Source organism: Acanthochromis polyacanthus, chromosome 23, assembly GCF_021347895.1.
Source record: "Acanthochromis polyacanthus isolate Apoly-LR-REF ecotype Palm Island chromosome 23, KAUST_Apoly_ChrSc, whole genome shotgun sequence".
Taxonomy (NCBI): Eukaryota; Metazoa; Chordata; class Actinopteri; family Pomacentridae; genus Acanthochromis; species Acanthochromis polyacanthus.
In genome coordinates, this window is record NC_067135.1 from 14,842,289 (window position 1) to 14,864,118 (window position 21,830).

At 38.0% G+C, this 21,830-nt stretch overlaps 1 long non-coding RNA gene across 1 annotated transcript; it reads right to left on the minus strand.

Annotated features, from left to right (window-relative positions):
- Positions 1–5,832: 5,832 nt before the first annotated feature.
- Positions 5,833–7,559, minus strand: LOC127532374 (uncharacterized). Its single transcript, XR_007939755.1, has 3 exons — positions 6,868–7,559; positions 6,688–6,772; positions 5,833–6,614 (listed from the first exon to the last, which is right to left on the minus strand). It is a non-coding gene; the product is annotated as an uncharacterized LOC127532374 (long non-coding RNA).
- Positions 7,560–21,830: the final 14,271 nt, after the last annotated feature.

Consider the following 21,830-nt stretch of genomic DNA (forward strand, 5'->3'; position numbering starts at 1 on the left):
CTGCTTTTAGTCAGTTCTCTCAATTTTCATCATCCCTGGAGCGTTTCTGTTTCTCCAAAGCTTTGTTTTCAGAGGTCGCAACTTATGATGATTTTCATTGATTGTTTGGTCCATTAAATCAAATGATTTATTTTGTCCAGCCATTTAGAAGAAATCCAGGAAAACCCCTCATGAATATAGATGTATTCACTGTGAAACTACTTGAACAATAAAAATAGTTTGCCATTTAATTTTCACTCAGTTGACTAATTAAATTCTGACTCACTGTGCTTCTTCCATTCACTGCTATAAATCTTATTTTCTTAATGGCTGTGAATGTGTCAGACAGTATTATCGTGGATGCAGTCCTGTGTGCAAAATATCCCCCCTGAGTTTATTTATTTTTAATAAGTTACACGTATTTTCACAGTGGCTCAGTGGTTAGCACCGTCGCTTTGTAGCTAGAAGATCCCTGGTTCCAGCCTGGGATCTTTCTTCACAGGGTTTATATGTTCTCCCTGTGCATGTGTGGGTTTTCTACGGGTTCTCCACTATCCTCCACAGTCCAAAAGCATGCTGCGGTTAATTGATTACTCTAAATTGTCTGTAATTGTGAATGTGAGTGTGATTGTTTGTCTCTATATGTAGCCCTGTGACAGACTGGTGTCTCCTCTCTTCACCCTAAATCTGCTGGGATAGACTCCAGTCCCCATGTGACCTTTAGGGAGATTAACCAGTGTACAGATAAGTGGAGGTTTTGAGTTGTAGATTAGAGAAATATTGCGTGTCGACACAGATAATAATTGACAAAAAAGACGTCCCGTTAAAGTGTTAAGTGCTCAATTAATGAGTGGATTGGTTAAGAACACCAATTGTGAACGTGAATGAAGAACTCCCTCAAGTTATCCGTATCTCATTGACATGTCCATATAGCAGCTTTTGTATGCTGGAGTGAAATAAGCAGTCAACATAATGGCTGAGCATTCTGCTTTGAACTGATGACAGTCTCAAAAATGCATATTCAGATTTACAGGCTTTCATACAAAACAAACACAAAAAACCAACTGTGTCAGTTTGCAGGGTGGAACTTTGCTTCTTCAGAATTATATCACAACTCAAAAACTAAATTACTTCAATATGACAACTTGCCATTGTGTAAAGTGTAACAAATTTTCCTATAAAATTCTAAAAATTTACAGCGTTACTATTGTGATTTACTCAAGCAGTTAATTACTATAAAAGGTATTGCTGCATTTTACTGTATTGATGTGACAATTTTGTACAAGAACAGATCATTTGGAAAAATATATCTTTTTGATGTGGACATTATTTGTAGTTTTGTGTAAATAATAGTGTTTTTGTACATAAATATACAAATATAAATAACGTTATTTTTTATTTTACTAGTTATTACCTGTAAAATATGAAAAACATATTAAAAATACAGTTGAAAACAGGTTACTTTTTTTACTTTGAAATTTAAGTTATAAAGGGACTATTTTCATGGAAAACTTTGAAATATGTAACTTTGATACAAAGAAAAGCTTTTAATGGTTTTATCAATTAGAAGGATTTCAGAGGATTTAAGAAGCATTTTTTTTATCCTTTCTTTAAAGTTTATATTAAAAAAATCAAGCATATCTCAAATCTTACAGATAGTTCCATATTGAAATATAATACATGAAAACAATTAAGTATTGGTTTACTACAGATGTTGTTTAGTCTTTGTTCCAATATTTTAAAAACCTTGCAATCAACTGGGGCGTGACAAAATGTTATAAGATAAGATCCTACAGTGAGGAAAACTCAGCAGCTCCAGAAGAAAAAGTATAAAGGCAGTGCAAGAATAAATAAGAAAAAACACAGTGCCAGAATCGCAGAGAACATTATATACAGATAATTTTAAAAAAAAATACTATGTAGAAGACAAGAGGATGAGCTATCAGTACATAAGGAGGTGGAATGTATGTGTAAATTGGGGGGAAAAGTGCAGCAGTAAACAGTACGCAGTGAAGTTTATAATGCGGCATTGTACAAACTGACAGATGCTGGAATAAAAGACCTGCGGAAACGCTCCTTCTTACACTTAGGGTGTAACAGTTTGTTGCTATGTGTTGAGTTTAGGATGAAGCGTTCCCCTGTTGATCACATTTGTGCCACAGATTATAGTTTTCCTTTTTACACAGTAGCAGCAACACATCTAATCGTAGCAACACTTCCCTTCTGTGTTTACGAGCTGGTCTGCAGCCTTAATGCTGTCAAAGCAGGCACTAAAGTAAAGTTGTAAGGTCCTGCTGTTTTAGCTGACCTCATCCCCTCCCACACACACACACACACACACACACACACACACACACACACACACACACACACACACACACACACACACACACACACACACACACACACACACCTTTTTATTTATTTACAGCAGGGATTACTGCATGGAAAAACAAATCCCTGTAAGTCCCTTATCTACACCAGCAGGAGGAGCCCTAAGAACAGACAGGCCGCCAGCTGTGTCGCAGCGATGCAGCACTCTCTACTTCCCTCATGGCTGTACATGCAGACAGGGTGAAAAAACTGTAAATAGATACAAAAAAGAGAAAACGGAGGAGCTACGCTGGCTAGTGAAGCGCCTGCAGTGACCTCGCAGGAACCTCAGGCCCCAGGCACCACCAGCAGAAACACTACAGAGGCAGATTCCTTCATACTGCGCCACAACACACACATCCAACCTCAGAGTCCTGCTGAGGCAGCGCCACCCTGCCAGGCTTTCACTGGAAGCACTGACTGAAGTTTAAGTATGAAGGGACACCCAGTATACGCTGAATCACTCCTTGTTGTTAAGCAGCCTCCACTTTCTTCCTCGCTCTCTCTCCCACTCACTCACTCACTGGCTTGTTCTCTCAGCAGAGGCCTTTCAGCTTTTCTTTCATGTGCTCCTGGAAAAGCTGACTGAATCGTTGAACCAGCTGTTTGAAATTCTCCATCGGGGGCAGCCAGGCAAAATCCTCAGTATTTTCTTTCCCTTTCATCGTTCTTTTATCTTCCTTGGGCATTGTTTTGACCTTGCCACTAAAGTTTCCTCACCTTGCCCGGCCGTGGGGCGTACTTAGCATATGAGAAGGAAACCCAGCCAGCGTGAATCGGAAGCACGTGAATGAGAATTCAGCCATGTGCTCTGGATTTAGGACACATAGATCTACATGCAGATAAGGCATTTTGACAAAAACAAAAGCAACTTGCAGTGCTGCATCATGTTTATGAGGTTTTAAAATTATTTCGTCTGATATTCAGCATTTTCCGATTATTGCAACATATGTTTTAACCACTTCCTGATATAATAAATTGGTTTAAAAATGCTCTATGTTGAAAAGGTCTGTTTTTATTAAACATATGTATATTGCAGACAAATTTGGTACTTCAAGTACTAGGTATCGGTCTCACTGATTCCCAAAAATTGGCATTAGTATTGGCCCTAAAAAGAAAACATATCAATCAACCTTGAAAATATTATTTTTTTTACTCAAACCTGTGTTCATATTACTAAGTGTGAAAATCCTGTTTCTTCCCCCAAGACAGGTGAGAATAGTTTTAGCTAAAAACACCCCAGAGGGTTGACTCGGTCTGTTTGCTCACCGTTTAAAAATTTAAAATAACGGCTGAAGATGGATCAGAAAAGTTATTATACACACGTGGACAAAATTGTTGGTACCCCTCAGTTAAAGAAGGAAAAACCCACAATTCTCACTGAAATCACTTGAAACTCACAAAAGTAACAATAAATAAAAATTTATTGAAAATTAAATAATCAAAATCAGCCATCACTTTTGAATTGTTGATTAACATAATTATTTAAAAAAACAAACTAATGAAATAGGGCTGGACAAAAATGATGGTACCCATAACTTAATATTTTGTTGCACAACCTTTTGAGGCAATCACTGCAATTAAACGATTTCTGTATTTGTCAATGAGCGTTCTGCAGCTGTCAACAGGTATTTTGGCCCACTCCTCATGAGCAAACAGCTCCAGTTGTCTCAGGTTTGATGGGTGTCTTCTCCAAATGGCATGTTTCAGCTCCTTCCACATATGTTCAATGGGATTCAGATCTGGGCTCATAGAAGGCCACTTTAGAATAGTCCAACGCTTTTCTCTCAGCCATTCTTGGGTGCTTTTGGCTGTGTGTTTTGGATCGTTGTCCTGTTGGAAGACCCATGACCTGCGACTGAGACCAAGCTTTCTGACACTAGGCAGCACATTTCTCTCCAGAATGCCTTGATAGTCTTCAGATTTCATCGTACCTTGCACACTTTCAAGACACCCTGTGCCAGATGCAGCAAAGCAGCCCCAAAACATTACTGAGCCTCCTCCATGTTTCACCGTAGGGACAGTGTTCTTTTCTTCGTATGCTTGGTTTTTGAGTCTATGAACATAGAGTTGATGTGCCTTACCAAAAAGCTCCAGTTTGGTCTCATCTGTCCAAAGGACATTCTCCCAGAAGCTTTGTGGCTTGTCAACATGCATTTTTGCAAATTCCAGTCTGGTTTTTTTATGAGTTTTTTTCAGCAGTGGTGTCCTCCTTGGTCGTCTCCCATGAAGTCCACTTTGGCTCAAACAACGACGAATGGTGCGATCTGACACTGATGTACCTTGGCCTTGGAGTTCACCTTTAATTTCTTTGGAGGTTGCTCTGGGCTCTTTGGATACAATTCCAACGATCCGTCTCTTCAATTTGTCATCAATTTTCCTCTTGCGGCCACGTCCAGGGAGGTTGGCTACTGTCCCGTGGGTCTTGAACTTCTGAATAATATGAGCCACTGTTGTCACAGGAACTTCAAGCTGTTTAGAGATGGTCTTATAGCCTTTACCTTTAAGATGTTTGTCTATAATTTTTTTTTCGGATGTACTGGGACAATTCTCTCCTTCGCTTTCTGTTGTCCATGTTCAGTGTGGTACACACCTTTTCACCAAACAGCAGGGTGACTACTTGTCTCCCTTTAAATAGGCAGACTGACTGATTATGAGTTTGGAAACACCTGTGATGTCAATTAAATGACACACCTGAGTTAATCATGTCACTCTGGTCAAATAGTTTTCAATCTTTTATAGAGGTACCATCATTTTTGTCCAGGCCTGTTTCATTAGTTTGTTTTTTTAAATAATTATGTTAATCAACAATTCAAAAGTAATGGCTGTTTTTGATGATTTAATTTTCAATAAATTTTTATTTACTGTTACTTTTGTGAGTTTCAAGTGATTTCAGTGAGAATTGTGGGTTTTTCCTTCTTTAACTGAGGGGTACCAACAATTTTGTCCACGTGTGTACCCCAAAAACGTCAGTGTAGATTGAAGAAATCCTGATCATAGTAATCATCTGTTAATGAAGCTTATTTGGAATATTAAATAGGCACAGACTGACTTATGGGCCATTTTAGCATAGTCTGAGACCTTTGTGTGTGTGACCCCCCCTCTTTCAGGGCCTTTTTTGGGGAGAAAAAGGCGCCTACTCGACGGCAGCTACTTCTGAGCGGCCCTGAAAAAGTGCTGTGTGCTGCTCGAGGCTAATTGGTTAAACTTAGAAAGATAGAATGAGCGACTTTTTTTGCCCTCTCGATGTCCTTGTCAGAAGAAGCCTTCGTCTTCTTCAACATAAAATTCATCAAATAGGTGTAAAATCTCAAATGTTCTATTTCCTACATGCTCACAAACCTAAAGTTGTCTTCAGTAACTACTTTTGTAACTCAGAGTTAATGTTTCAGTTGAAACTACCGGATTCTACGCCGCAATGGAAATAAAAAGCCTGACAGGATCAAACAAACAACGGATAAAAAAACACAAAAGATGCTATTGAAACTGAGAAAATCATTTTATTTCATATGGTCAGAAGTTTTTACTGCCCTTTTCTGTAACACAATTGTTGCTATAATGCTCTCTGCTGTCATACTCTGGGCGATCGTGAGGATGCTTGTAGTGCTGTCTCACTGCAGAGACAGAGCAGATAAATGTGCACATGAATTTATGGATATGACGCATTTCTCAGACACTGTGGAGCAAAAGAGGCTGACAGGTTCCTCACCCTGTGGTCTGTACATTGTGTTCTCTGGAAGGTCAGAGTTTTCTGTGAGATGTTCAGTTATAAATCATCGCTTTGGACGCTAACCCTGTTTTTCTTAACATTTAAGAAGATAAACAGATAAGAGAAGTGCGTATTGTGACCACAGAATATTTGACAGACGTGTTTTTGATGATACATGGTCACGTTATATATTAAAAATAAACCGAGATGTGGTGATCACTGACTGAGGAACATTCAAATCACTCTCTCACAAATATATCTCTCGATTAAAAGAATTGTTTCTTGACTTATTGCAGTTACTTACAGCAGACAAACAAAATTCTTCTGATTAACAATTTCATAATAAAAACAGACGACACACAGCAAACTGCCATGAGCTGGAATCAAACCAAGGCTGCCCCAAGCCCCTCATCTGCTCCACCGAGATCCAACAGCATCAACATAAGCACATCATCTCCCAGCTCTTTGTTCATGAGCGCCTCATCTTGCCAAGCATCCATTGTGGGCTCTTCCACGTCATCCTTTGGTGTTTCAGCTTCAACCGCATCTGGCTCTGAAAATAAAATTTTGGGAAATACTGACAACTGAACTGACACTTGTACATCATATCTAAATGAAGAACGTACCTTGTGTAGTGTTGTTTTGAGCTGGTGCTGCACTGATCACAGCCACGAAAGCAAAGAGCAAGAAAACAACTTGGAGCCTCATATTCTGAAAGAAAAGACAGAAAAATATACTGAAGTGCAAGTATTTAGCAGCCAATTATGTTGGGTATGTGTAAGGGAAAATAACAGCACTGCACTCACCTTTAGTTTGCAGTCCTTGTTGAGTGTAATAATGTTGACAGGATCCACTGGAGCTGGGTAAACTCTGACTTTCTGACTGGTTTCACAAATATATGCACTCTGAGTTGACTATATTTATGTGATGTTTGCTCTGTGGCTGTAGCTCATCCAATGAAAACTTTCCACGCTCTGCTACTTGGTGAGAAACAGCGCTGCATGTGGACACCAACCAAGAACATTTCTGCATTTGATTTTACTTTTGTTCACGAATGGCAAACACCGATGGGACAATCTGCAGCTAAAATGGGAAGAAGCCCATTGGAGCTGAGCTCATCCAGATCTTATCACTTCAGTCAGAGCAAGATAAGATAATAGATAAAGAGCCTTACAGTGAAAAGGGGCTCAATGAACAATCAATGTCAAATTTGACTCAGATTCTTAACTGTGTTGTTCTACAAATTGATGCTATTCTTTGTGTTGCGGTCAGATTTATGTAATGCACCATCATGTTTTAAATCTATTACGGCGTGACACTGAGCTAAAATGTGACAAATCTAATCGCAATAATTTTTTAAACAAAACTTGCAACCCCACAAACAAAGCAGTGAGTTAACAATGCGCTCCTTGCCCATAGAAGTAAAGCCAGGATGCCACTGTGGGTTTAAAGCTTATGTAAGAACAAACAAATGCACTGTTAATCCATTCATTACAGTTTTGCTATTTGATTTTTGCTTTGGGAAGGCCAATAAAGACATAATAATCCTTCAATCTCTTCTATAAACAAGATCTCTTTTATTGCAGCCTCATTAGTTGAAAGTCTGGAAAAACCAAAAACTGAACAGGACTGTTGGCTTCTAGACTCTTGATCGGACAATCAGTGTGTCTGGGAGAGGTTTAGCAAATTTGGCGTTGGCGGTGATTTCGATTGCTATATTAATTTAGATAAGATCAGGATGTAGACGGTCCAATAGAGCTGGCTGAGTGCATTCATATTATATCCGCTTCAGCTGCCAGGAAGACTCAGATTAATAAAAGACCATTTTTAACAACCAAAGTAGCAGATAAAACAGACACTAGATTTGAAAACGGTTCAATAAAACCAATAACCTTTAGGGAAAGGTCAAAAAGAAATTATTACCGAGTAAAATCAGGAAAGGCTCCCCAATAAAAGCATGCATTAAAAGGGACTCTAGAGATGTCAGACTGTTTCGAGCTGATTTTGATTAAATCTAAATATTTCATTGTGATTTACACTGAAAATGACAGTGAAGTAAATATACCAGTTTAGACTATTTGAAGTGTGCTGTTAGAAAGTTGGGGATTCAGGAGGCAACAAAACAAAATTAAAGTATCCTAATGTTACAAAAGTCTGTGTGATTAAGCTACTTTTTATATTTGCATTTTGCATGAGAATGAATGTGTACACAGCAGCTTTGCAGTCAGGACACTAAGACAGACTGAAAACAAGAAGTTTCTCAAAGGTTTCTCCCGCTGCCTAATAATAATAATAAATAGGTAAAAATATTCTGTTCTGTTACCTTTTTCGTCTAAAGCTGCATTAAAAACGTAAACATTTTAAATGAGACTTTGCCAGGTGATGTCAGGTGTGTTTAAGACTAATTCTTTCAGTTCTGGCTGAGAAACAACATGGAGTTACATTGAAATCCCAAAATGTTTTGATGCTAAAGTAGCTTCAATATCTCACTGTAAAAGGTGCAGAAGGTCACAGATATTGACAATCAGTTATTGAATTAATTCACTGAGACATTCAATAAAAATAATTAGCTTTTCATATCCCAGTTTATGTTGTTTTTAACTGTCACTTCTTCGACTGTGACTTAATCTCAACTGTACTGACTTCTTTTGTCAGAAACTAGTTTTTCATCCCTCTTTTTCAGATATTTGTTTTTCAACAGTTAGTCTACTTTTGCTGAACCCGAGGGTCAAACAAATAAAGTAATGTGTCTCTAAGAAGGCAGAAACAAATATTTACTCTTGAGTTTCTGCTAAGTATATTTGGTCAGTCTTTGTGTTGGGATCATAGGATGTATCTCATGAAATGTTTCCATGTCATTTGTAAGTCAATGCTCCAAGGCATCAGAAACAATGTGGATGATGAGGGGTTGAACATGTCATTACAGTTAAAGTACTGGACTCGCTTTTATGGTACATCAGTTTTACAGTATCGACCAGGAAGAAAATATGGTCAGAGGAAAGCTGAACTAAAGTGCTGCACAACTAGAACAGCAGGCCATAAAATACAATAACTAGAGCACACATCTACATAACAGACAAATATATATATAAAGAGCAAAATGCTACAACACAACAGATTAAGTTTTTGTTTAATCAACTGCCAAGAGAAGAGGTGGGTCTTTATGGTCCGTGTATATTTTGGTAATTGGATTTTCCATTCTGAAACGGGTATTGAAAAACAAAAAACAAGTGGTTATTAAAATACAAGGGGTTTTCCTTTTCATGATCAAAAGTGAAAGACGAAATTTTAAAAATGATTTGATTTTCATTTTATATTTAGAGTAACAAAAAAATAAAATCAATAAGAGACAAAAACGAAAAAAGGTCAGTTTTTTTTTTTCATTTTCTGAGACCGGAAGTGGTCATCAGAAGTGTGGAGTCAAATGACATATATCTATGGTCTGACCAGTGATTGGTCAGACCATAGATATGTACAGAAGTTACATAGACTGTATAGTCTGTGAGAAGACAGCGCATTAGCTATTAGTCTTCTATCTATGTATTGTTGCTACGTCTGGCAGCTGTTGACCTTATTTTTTGGAGTAAAACACGGTAAGAAGATAAATACTTCTAACCAATAGCGTTGTTTTGTTGTACGTTAAGTCAGCGACTTGTGAAGAGTTGTGTTTTGTCGTGTCTGAGCAGTTGGTCCAGGGTAAGCTAGCTAAGCAGCTAAATTAGCTAGCGGGCTAATTAATTACTGCTGAACACCTGTGTTAGTTGCTGCCGCAGCTGTCCGTCGTTACGAAAAAGACCTTCTCAACCTGTATTTCTCTGCTGTGTATTTTAGCTTTTAAAAAGTAATTTTACTTTAAGGTTAACTGAAACCCGTCCAGCTGCACTGAAGTTTAACATTCAGCTGGTTTGTATTAAACTACACTTAACATTGCCTCTCTGAATTTCCATAATTTCATTAAATTCCTTCTCTCTTCCACTGCTCAAGTTCAATCCAGTATATAACGTGACACATTAATAGTGAATAAATGAAAAACCAGCCATTGTATTTATTTATTATTTCATGTATTTGCAGTTAAAACATCCTACTTTGGATCTAGAACTGCACAAGCCGTTCATTTTCAGTCCCCTGATGAGTTAAACTCCCCTTTTATGTGAAGTTGAAGCAGCAAGTCTGAGTTAACATAGAAAATTGTTTATAATTTGTGATGCCTGTTATCCCTGACTGAGGCTTTAGTTTTTGTTAATCCGATTTACACGTAGAAACTTTGTTCAGGAAGATTTCTCAGTAGCTCAGAGGACAGGCTGCTTTTTACACAACCTGGTCAGAGAATGTCTGTCAGTGCTTTCAGCAGAATTTAAAAACACAACACTTCCTAAACAGATATTTTTGAGGCTGTGAGGTTGAACGTTTGAGAGTCTATCAGTGTGTTTGTGTTTTTTTTGTTTCTAGGTGGAAGCTGAATTACAAAGGTCAAAGGTCAAAGGTTCTTTATTGTCATATCATTTCACATTTGCACATGAAACAATACAAAATTGGGCCCTGGTCCTGGTTTCAGCCATAAGACAATATAAAAACACTTTCATAAAAGACAATATAAGTATAAGAGACATACTAAGTAGATAGATGCATAAAGAGTCTAGTGCAGTAGTGCAGTGTGTGTATGAATGTGTGTGCCTGTTTGTGTGTGTGCGTGTGTGTATGCTTGTGTGTGTATGTGGGGATGTGTGCATGCATGTGTGTTTGCGGGGAGAGGTGGTGATGATACCAAAACAGAGTCTACAGAGACCTGTTCAATAGCCTAACAACTTCGGGGAAGAAGCTGTTTTTTAGTCTTGCAGTTCTAGTCCGGATGCTGCGCAACCTTCTCCCTGAAGGGAGACTCCTGCTCCTGTCATCTCTAAGCTCCTCACACATCTTTACCTGCACATGAGGAAAACAAATCCTGTAGAAAGCAGGTATTCATCCATCCATTCCCTATACACTGCTTTATCCTCACTAGGGTCACGGGTGCTCAGCTGACTCGGGCGAAGGCAGGGGACACCCTGGACAGGTCTCCAGTCTGTCACAGGGCTACATATACAGACAAACAATCACACTCACAGTCATACCTATGGGCAATTTAGAGTAACCAATTAACCTCAGCATGTTTTTGGACTGTGGGAGGAAGTCGGAGTACCCGGAGAAAACCCACGGATGCACAGGGAGAACATGCAAACTCCATGCAGAAAGATCCCGGGAAAGCTGGGACGCGAACCAAGGATCTTCTTGCTGCAAGACGAGAAGTGCTTACCACTATTCCACTGTGCAGCCTGAAAGCAGGTATGTTTGTCATTATTATAAAAAGATGCGGCCTGGTGACCTGTCAGAAACCCATCATACAGCGTCAGCCAAAATAATGTTTACACATATCAGGAAAAGAAAAAATTGCATGAATATTTCAATACCAGATTTATTCAGACATCACCAGATTAATAAGTTATCTTTGGCCTCTACAATTCCAAGAGGTGTTCAAAGTGGCGGCCACTGGCTTCAAGACATTTCTGTTGTGTTGTAGACATCACCTGTTGATGCTTCATTCATGAGCATAGCGCCATCTGTTGGGAAAATGTCATACAACAGGACACACAGTTATCGTGATCTGATCAAACTTTGAAAGAGGTGTGTATGTGTATATATATATATATATATATATATATATATGTATGTATAGAAGTACTGATACAAATGAAATATTTATAAAAGCTTTTCTTTTCCTGATGTGTGTGTTCATTATTTTGACTGACTCTGAACTTAATGAGAACTAAACTGTCATTTAATTGTTGCTCTGAAAGCTTCTTTAGTGAAAAGTGGCTGGTGTTCTGCTTTGAAACAAACTGCTGTTGAGGTCTGTGTTTGCAGGTTTAACACCACAGTTTCTGAATGAACTGATAGTTTTTTTTTTTTTTTCCATGATCAGTGTGGAGGTTATAATTGATGGTAACATTTACTGATCATATAATCAGCATGAGAATATAACAGTCTAACCACCTGACTAATACTGTGTTGGTCCGTTTATGCTGCTAAAACTTCTCTGACCCAGTGGTTCATCAGGACCTCTGGGGATGTCCTGTGGATCCTGTGGGTTTCAGGGTGGGTCCGACCTAGATCAGGCTGATCCTGGACCATCCCACAGATGCTCAATCAGATCTGGATGTGGGGAGTGTGGAACCTAAGTGAACAGCTGAGCTCTGTTGTGTTCCTCGGACCACTCCTGAGCAGTTTTAGATTGTCTTGATGAGGGTGGCAGCTGGCATCAAGGACTGCTGTTGCCATGGGGGCTAGGGGGTTGTTTGTCCTGCAGTGTTTAGGTGGTGTTACATGTCAAACAGCCACATGAACGCCAAGGTTTACAGCAGAACTTTGCATTAGAACAAGATGATGGATGTTGTTCTCTTCAGCTGTCAGAGGTCAGAATGTTGTGGCTGATCGGTGGATCTGTCTGCCTTTCCTCTGACATCAGAGTTATATGAAAGTGTAGTATGTGTGCAGTGCAGAAGAGATTTACTTTATTGTATGCAGGTTGTTTTTTTTAAGAGACAGCATTTTTTTTTATCCACCTGAATGAAGACCCGATCTTTCCCTTCAAAGGATAGTTAATAATTACTACGGCTTCCTTAGTGGTCCCGTCAGAGAAAATCACATCCATATACAGATTTTAATTAATTCCAGGGCTGGTTCAGTAAAGATTATAACTACATCAGATAATTCTTTGTCGCAGCTGAAATTTTGCAGACTGAGAGATGGTTGAGAAGGTTTGCAGTTCTTGTTTTAGCAAAATATGTGAGAATAGAAGAACTTTATTGTCAGAGCACATGAAATTATCAGCAAACCAGCAAAGTGCATCAGACTGAGGTATCTAAAATAAATAAGTAAAGAAAAATGCTTCTAAAGCCAATAATAAACAGAATGTTTTGAGGGAATATTCTAAAAAGGAAAGAAAAGCTCCATTCTCACTCCTCTCAGGATAAACTGGCATTAAAATTGACTTTAAATTTAGCTGACAGGATTTAGTTGCATTAATAACCTCAGAACTTTCTAATTTTTATTCCAGTCTTGGTTGTAAATAGAATCTCTGTAATGATTCAGGTAAAAAGTGAACTTCACAGCATGTTGGAGCAAAACAAGCAGATGAAAAGTGTGATGGTGTTGGGTTGTCAGACTGTAATGTTGCAGCTCAAAGCAGCTTTTCTATCTCAGTTCTTTCTGACATTCAGCTCTGAATCAGCAGCAGATCCAGTTGATGGGGATCCATGCTGTGGAAGTCTCACATCTCATTTAATTCCACTGTTTATTCACCAACACTTTATTTAATAAAAGCCCATCTAGTTTTTATGAGGGATGTGATGTTTTATTTCTCTGAATAACTGCAGTCTAATGGAACAGCTGGAGTTGTAACATCTGTCCTGATATTGATCATGAAGTATTGATCAGAATACTTCTGGTTAGCAGTCATCCCTGAAGTTTGACATTAAAATCTTTACTTTTGTTGTGAACTTTGGTAAGAAGCAGAAACTTTAGCGTTGCCATGGATACATGAGTGTTAAATTCTGTCCATATTTCATTATGGGATGCATTCCAACAGATGAGTTTGTTTTTACAGACAGCTAGCATTCAGTCTGAGATATTAAGAATAAATAAATGTGCATCATGTGGAAATGAACAGGTTTTATTTTTATTTATTCCTACAGCTGCTGTAGGTGAAGTTCCAGAATGTGGAGGAATTTAGTCTCACAATCACAGACAATAAATATTATGTGAAAGTCGGGTTATTGTTGTTCATCAGCACAATACAAAAAGATTCATGTTAGAAATATTCCAGTTAAGACTCTAGAATGTCATGATTTATGTAAATTTACCTCAATAATCTGAATGTTCAGGTTAAGATTGTGCAGTGATATTTATTATGTGAGTTTAGCTGATTAAAGTTTGTGACTCTGCACTACAATATGATTTATTATTTAAATTTACATCATTATAATATTTAAAGTCAGACTCTACAGTATTGAGATGAAGAAATCAAATATTCTATAAAATGTAAATACACTGAACTCATTTGGATATATTTAAGTGACTCTACAATATTTGACACAAATCTATCTAAATCAAAATTTTAGTCATTTTTACTCCAAACATTTACTGGACTGATTAAAATATTAAAATCACTCTTTTCTAATCATCTGAAGTACGTTCAAACCTGAGGCCTTAAATAGAAACACACAAGTATCTGATTGAAAGAACTTCTGCAGATTCCTGGTTCCAGAACATGATGATGGAATTATAGACAAACTTTTAACAAAAGCTGCCTGATAGTTTATAGGTTTTTATGTTCGATTTCTTCAGTAATTTAATGATAATTATCAGCAAAAATCAATTATTCATTTGATGAACTTCATTTCCTAAAACATCCTGAATTGGAGCTCATATCTTTGGCAGCTGTAAAGTTTCTGCTCCTTCAAAGTTCACAACACAATGAATGAATTCCTCAAACACCCTCAGTGCTGGAGAGAGCTGAAGACTAAACTCTCCACAAGGATCCAAAATAAGTTGGACTTCTACATGAGAGCTTTAATTATTCTTCATCTACTTCATGAAAAGTTTGGTCAATAAAAAAGACATAAACCTAATATTTTCTGCTGAATTAAAGACATCCATCCATTCTCTATACACCGCTTTATCCTCACTAGGGTCGTGGGGGTGCTGGAGCCTGAATCTCAGCTGACTCAGGCGAAGGCAGGGGACACCCTGGACAGGTCACCAGTCTGTCACAGGGCTACATATACAGACAAACAATCACACTCACATTCACACCTATGGACAATTTAGAGTAACCAATTAACCTCAGCATATTTTTGGACTGTGGGAGGAAGCCGGAGTACCCGGAGAAAACCCACGCATGCACGAGGAGAACATGCAAACTCCATGCAGAAAGATCCCAGGCCCACTGAACAAAAGACAGATTTTGTGATTTTTCTGCTCACATGTTGTGTTGTTGTAAACTTACTCTTTCAAATAAATAGCCTCCTAACCCCCTGGAAACCAGTGTTTGTCCTCTTTTTGTGTCGCTCCTTGCCGACCCCAGACAGCTGGTTGTAATGTTTTTTGCGCAACACACCATACTATGATGTTTTTACAGTGAAGGTTCTACTATGGAACCAGTTTGACATGTTCAGGCATTCTATGTGTGAAAACTCAGAGATTTCAGGTATCAGATGGTGGTTTTCAACTCTCTTTGTTGACTTTCTGCTTCAACTTTAAACTAAATTTACTCCACTAAGCCAGCCCTCTGGACTTCCAGTAAGCTGTGTTCCTATTGGCTGTCCAGGTGGCTGCTTGGTGTTATCAGGAACACCCGAGCAGCTCAATGTCTTCCTGCTTTATGTCTGCAGTCAAACATTTCCTCTGCTTCTCTTCATCACTGATCTGAGTTAGGCTAAGTTGCTTTAGTTTGTTCTTTAGGCGTTGGCTTGCAGCTTCCAGCAGTAAAATCCTCTTTAATGTGTTTCTTGGTGTGTTTTAGGGCTTTGTATTGGATAGTTGTCTTGGTAAATGTGGTCCTTTAGCCACAGTTAGCACATGGTGCTAATGTGTGCAGTGATTAGTGGATTTGGTGCAGCTGAGTTGTCTTTATCTTGGCTGTAGTGAGTCTTCAGAGGTTTTTGGTCAGACACATTCTGTATTCTTGGTTGTGAACCAACGTTGGTTGTCCAGAAGGTAAGAGTTCCTGTCCTGATTCTGTTTAAAGAGCTTCTCTGGTAGGTTGCAGAAGACTTTAGCCTTTGGGTTGTGCTAGTTTGGTTTTTGTACGGTTTCATTTAGACTACTATCTTGAGGCCCCTCCATGTGGTTTAGTGAGGTTTTCTGTAACAGTTCCACAAAGCAACCTGCAGCAGAAGAGAGTTTAAGAGTTTTTAGGAAGTTCTGGAGACCAGACTTTAGAGCAGTAGAAACATTTGTCAGCAGTTTGAGCAGGAGAAGGTGAGCTTCAGAGTAGAAATGAGAAGGAAACCTTCTTGACCCGTGTGGTGAGGTCCTGTACCAAGAGTTTGAGCAGGTTGTGAAGAGTCTGTAGTTCTTTGGTCTGAAAGCACCAGAAGAGTCGACTCATTAAAGGAGAAAACAGGAGATATTGTTGGTTCTCCTGTCGCTCTGCAGTTTCCTTAGACTGAATATAAAGTTTGCATTTTAAATGATTTACTGTGTGAGCCCAAGAAGACTTCAATAAACTCCCTCCATCCCCTTGACACAAAACATTTTATTACCATGTTAAATCTTTTTTTTTTTTAAATGTTTTTGAGTTTTAATCAGTTTTTTTTCTTGTTTTGGTTTTGTCATCTGTGTGAAAGGTGCTAAACAAATAAAGCTGAATTGTTAAACTGAAAAACTGACTCATGATTGTGACAACAGAAGTATTTTGTGATTTCAGGGTTTGTTTCATTTTTAGGTTGGGGTTAAAATCTTGACAGAAAAGATTAAAGAAGGGAACTACATTAAAAAAGCAATTAACAGAAAAAAACATTTAATAAAATAACTTTTAAAAAGAAAATTAAACATTAAATTATATTAAACAGACAAAATATTTAATTTGACAATTAAACAGAAGGTACAAAATGTAATTATGAAATTAAACAAATATTAATCGTCCCAGATGAAATATTTTAGAGAATGAAACAAGAATATTAAACATTTGAAAAAAAACATTAAAAAGACAAAACATTTTAAAATAAAATCAGACATTAGAAAAGAATAAAAGGTGAGAAAAGAGCAAAACTAAACATTTAAGAAGAATCAAACTAAAGACAAAACATTTGAAAAGACACCAGTTAGACTTTAAAAGATCAAATTAAACAGAAGAGACAAAACGATCAAAAAGAGCAAAAACAGATTAAGGTCTTAAAGCGTTTTCTAGTCTGAAATGAAAACATCAAGTTGTTTCTTCAAATATTTCCTCTTTCTATGTTCTATGCTTGATTATGAACAGATTTACTAAGAACTCATTTAAGAAAACTGTTTTCCAGATAAAGTCTACTCGTAGTTGAAGGCATTGATCAAACTAATGTTATCTTCTGTTCTCCACAAACTTTACTGTTCAGTGAAGAGAATCAAAGTTTGTTCAGGATTTCTAAAGAACCCAAAGGTGAAGGTCTGAGAAGAACTCAGATGGATGTTCTAAATGTGAAATCAAGACTCATGGTCACAAGTTTTAAGGCTTCTGTTAACCACAAAGTTCAAACTAACAGAGAAATACTGAGAAACTTCTAAAACTTCAGTCCTCAGACTGTCTAAATGTTCAAACTAACAGTCATCTACTCAGGAACTTCTTAAATTTCAGTCCTTGGACTGTCTCAAAGTTCAAACTAACAGACCTCTAATGTGAGACTTAGAAAATTTCAGCCCCCAGACTGTGTGAACACTCAGGTCCTGAGGACTCTGGAGGCTTTGGAAAGTCTTGGAACTGAGGGTTCAACCCTCCAGCACAAAGGCAGAAGTCCAACCTCCTGAAAAAAACGGTCGAGACAAGACTTGAGTTAAAAAAAAATTGAAAACGACAAAAAATCGATGATAAATGTGCAAAAAAAGAGAAGAATTAGTATCTGAGCGAGTAGCTCAGGGGGTAAGAAGAGAGACTACCAAGTGGAAGATAGCAGGATTGAGTCCCACCACTGGCATTTTTCTTTCTTTTGTCTAAGTTTTTCAGAAAATTTAAGAAGGGTCTGGTCTTGAACCAGAGACCTGCAGCTCCATAGGTAAACCCTTAACTCACTGAGCTATAGATCAGATAAAAAAATACAATTTCGTCGTCCCTTTGACATCGTAGTTTCCAAGTGACCACATGGGTGGAACCAAGGCGGAGTCTGGGTGGAGTCAGGGCGGAGAGTGGGAGGGGAGGTGGGTGGCGGCCTCACCCCTCTACCCCCCACTGCCCCCCTCTCCTCCCCCACCGCCCACCACACCTTCCCCTGCCCTACGAGTTTTTCGAAAATCCGAGTCTCAACAGGTTTCCCGAGTTTCTGGAGTTTCCACCAGGTTGGAGGCAGAAAAAGTTGTCATGAAGAGGTGTTGAAGTTGGTGAGGATGGAGTGACTTTTTACAGTGACTAGAAGGAAGATGACTAGAAGAGCAGGTCTTTAACCAGCAACCCTAAAATCCATGCAGTCGGCTCCAGAGAAATAAAGGGAGGTCAACTTTTATCAGCCTCCATGCAGATGTTCAACTTGATATCTTTACTTTGACATTTTTAGTACCACAAACCTTTAGTATCACACTTTATTATCATTTTTTTAGGACTTTAATGAAATCCACCAGCAGATTTAGTTTTTGTTGAGAAACTTTATTCTTGTCATTGTGGGACTGCAGGATTTAAAACTGTTCCTTCTATTTGACCTCATGTTTATTAGTTTTAGTGGAGAAAGTTATTTTAGTTGTCAGTTAGTCTCTAATAAAACAAATAATAAATTGGATTAGTAAAGAGGTTTAAATGTCCTATTTTGTCATATTTTAAGATGACAAAAAATATAAAAATAAAGGATCTTGAGACAATTTGACCTGTAATTGGCGTGATATAAATAGAATTGAATTTAAATTGTACGTATCTTGTAATGTTGGAGAAATTCAGCCATATATGCTGGAAAACACATTTTCTTTGTCCATTAATCTGTTGATTGTTTTCTCCAGTAATTCATTTCTTGTTTTAGTTTATAAAATGTCAAACCCAAATATATTCAGTTTACTGTCATAAAAACTAAAAATATGTACATTCATGATGCAGGAATCAGGCAGTTTTTCACTTTTTATCTTAGTTTAGTCAGAAAAATAGTTGATAATGTGTGAATTGTTGCAGCTTGTGAGACATGAAAAGGTTTTATTCTTTGGGGCCGAGTGTCAGAAAACATTTAGAAACCAACATCAACAAAACACTCAAAGATTTGAACATCATTAAAGGGAAATCCAACTTTTGTATGACAATGTCTAATTAAAGGACATTTATTTCCAACGTAAATGTGTGATATTCATCCTCTGGAGCTTCTCTTCACATCGTCTTCCACCTGGACTGGTTTGGTCTGTTTGGAGCATGTGCAACAAACATGTGAAAAACTGCACTTTAACATCAATGAATGACACTGAAGCTTAAACTCTACATAAATGAGACTGAGTCTGGATGTGCTGCTCTGTCATTAACTCCTAAGTTTAGGGAAAGTTCAAACAAAAGAGGACAGTTCAGATAAGACTTGAGAATGAGCTTATTTTGAACAAACATCTCAGACTTTCTGAGCTTCAGCACCTCTGGCAAGATATTTGAACAAGCAACTAAAGAGATCCAGAAGTTGGAGAGAGTTTGCTTCAGCTGAGCCAAAGAACATGTGGGACGCTAACCTAGCAAACATTTCAGACTTTTCTCTGTGAATTCTGAGAAATAATTTCCTATTTAATGACAGAGCTACACATCTGAACTCAGTCTCATTAAAACAGACTCTAATTCAGTGTCATCCATCCATATTAAAGTGCAGTTACCCAAAATGTTTGTTGCATGAGCTCCAACAAAACCTGTCCAGGTAGAATGCCACTTTGACAAACAGGAAGTGGAAGATTCCAAGCAGATTTATAGAAGGGGGAACCGGACTGTACTAAGTGTGGTCCAGTATAGAGGGGTGCATGGCACACATTATATCTGACACTAAAGCTGCATATAAAGTGCATTAAAAGCGGCACCGATACGAAAATAAACACTTACTGACCAATCAGAGTCCTTTCAGTGTCGGCTGGTAGAATCAGCCGAAGGTAGAAAACTGGTTAAAACAAGCCAACAGGGAGGTAAACTGTCTGTGGAAAAGGTTCTGCTGCTCCACCGATAAATAAACCAACAGTGATCATATCAGAGTTAATCCAAACGAGGAGAGCAGAGTCTGGGCTGCCTCCTCCCATAAACTGTATATCTTTATGTACAGTCTCTGTCTCCTCCATAGGACCTGTCAATTATTCCAGACCAGACTGTCAATCAAGTAGCCCCGCCCTCTGGCTTTGCAAAACTTTAACGCTGTATAAAAACATTCAACATTGATTTATTTTAAGATCGGCCACCTGTTCTCTCATTTTGACCATGAAAAATAACGAAAAAAATTATATACAGTCTATGCACCGTACTCTGTTTGGCTCCACACTTGATGATGACCATTTCCGGTCTCAGAAAATGAAAAAACTGAGCTTTTTTCCTTTCTGTCGCTTACGGATTTTATTTTCTTGTTATTGTAAATATAAAATGAAAATCAAAGCATTTTTAAAATTTCGTATATCCCTTTTGATCATGAAAAGGAAAAACGCCGCTTTGTTTTTCCTGCTAAAAGACGGGCAGCTGCATTTTATAGCAGCTGCAGATGTTGAAGAGGCGAGGGCCTGACACTTACTCGCAAAGAGTTACAAAAAAATAGAAGAGAATTAAGAGAGGATATGCAGTGCCTATAAAAAAGCTTGAAGGGGGTGAATACTAATGCAATCACTTATTCCACGTTTGATATTTTTACTGCAATGACATTATTTTACAGAAATCTGTTTTCACTCTGACAAGAAAGGGCCATTTTTTTTGTAATTGCTTGTCAAAAAAGTCTAATTAAATTCATGAATGCTTCAGTGAAATGAGAAAACTTCCAAGGAGAGTGAATATTTTTTAAAGGAGCTGTACTGCATGAATAACTTTTTCAAAGCCTTTGGGAGAGAGACAAGCCTTCACCTTGGCTAAAAGTCTTCATTTAAAAAGACGTCTTTGACCGCTGATGTGTCTGTCAAAACTGAAGGAGCTGTCACAGATCACCCCAAGGTGCCAAGAGCGTTTTCAGGGTCGCCCAAAAGATCATGGACCAAATATAACAGTCTAAGAAAGTTTAGATCCACCTCGATTTTAATCTGAGTGAGTTCATATTTAAATCATTTAAACGGCTCATGCACATACACAGAGTTACATGACGCCCTCAGATCTAATGAAAAGCAATAAATCCTGTCGCTGTGAAGCGTACACCGCTCAGTTTCTGTTGACACTATCATCTAGGTGATAAATTAACTCTAGAATAATTATTTAGTGATGATGCGGTATGATTTACAGAAAGGTGTTACTGATTTTTAAGTACCAAGAAGTACCTCCTGAATTCCTAAATAATGGCAGAAATATTAACCAAAGCAAAAAGATGAATTACTCAGTGCATGTATGAAAGTGTAGGGTTTGTTCATTTAGATACATTTTATTGCCACAATAAAAACAAGATGTAATATCAAGTGTTAGTCAGTTTCTGCCTTCCTTACCCTTTTTACAGGGTAATTCTGGGCCAACTCTCCGTTTAAAGGGTCAGATTCTATCTGCCTACTAGAATTTACTTAACAGGTTTCAGTAGAATGATTAAGCTGGTGTCGAAGAATACTCGCCTAGGTTCTTACTGTCTCCTTCCAGACGTCTTACCCCTCTTATTTCAATAAATATTCCCTGCTAAGCAGCACTTTGTAGCAGAATCGATTTATTGTTCACGTCTTAACAACAGTTTTTCTCTTATAACTGGTTGCACTTGGTGATATTCTTAGATTCTTTTTAGAGGTTTGGAATACTAACCTCAGGGGTAATGTTTAAAGTAACTGGTTGGATTAAAGTAACCTTTAAGAACCTTTAGATCTGATGCACACAATCAGCTTAACTTTATACCAGTATGCGGAGAAGGTGAATCTGAAGAAATCCATAAATCTTCTCTTTAAA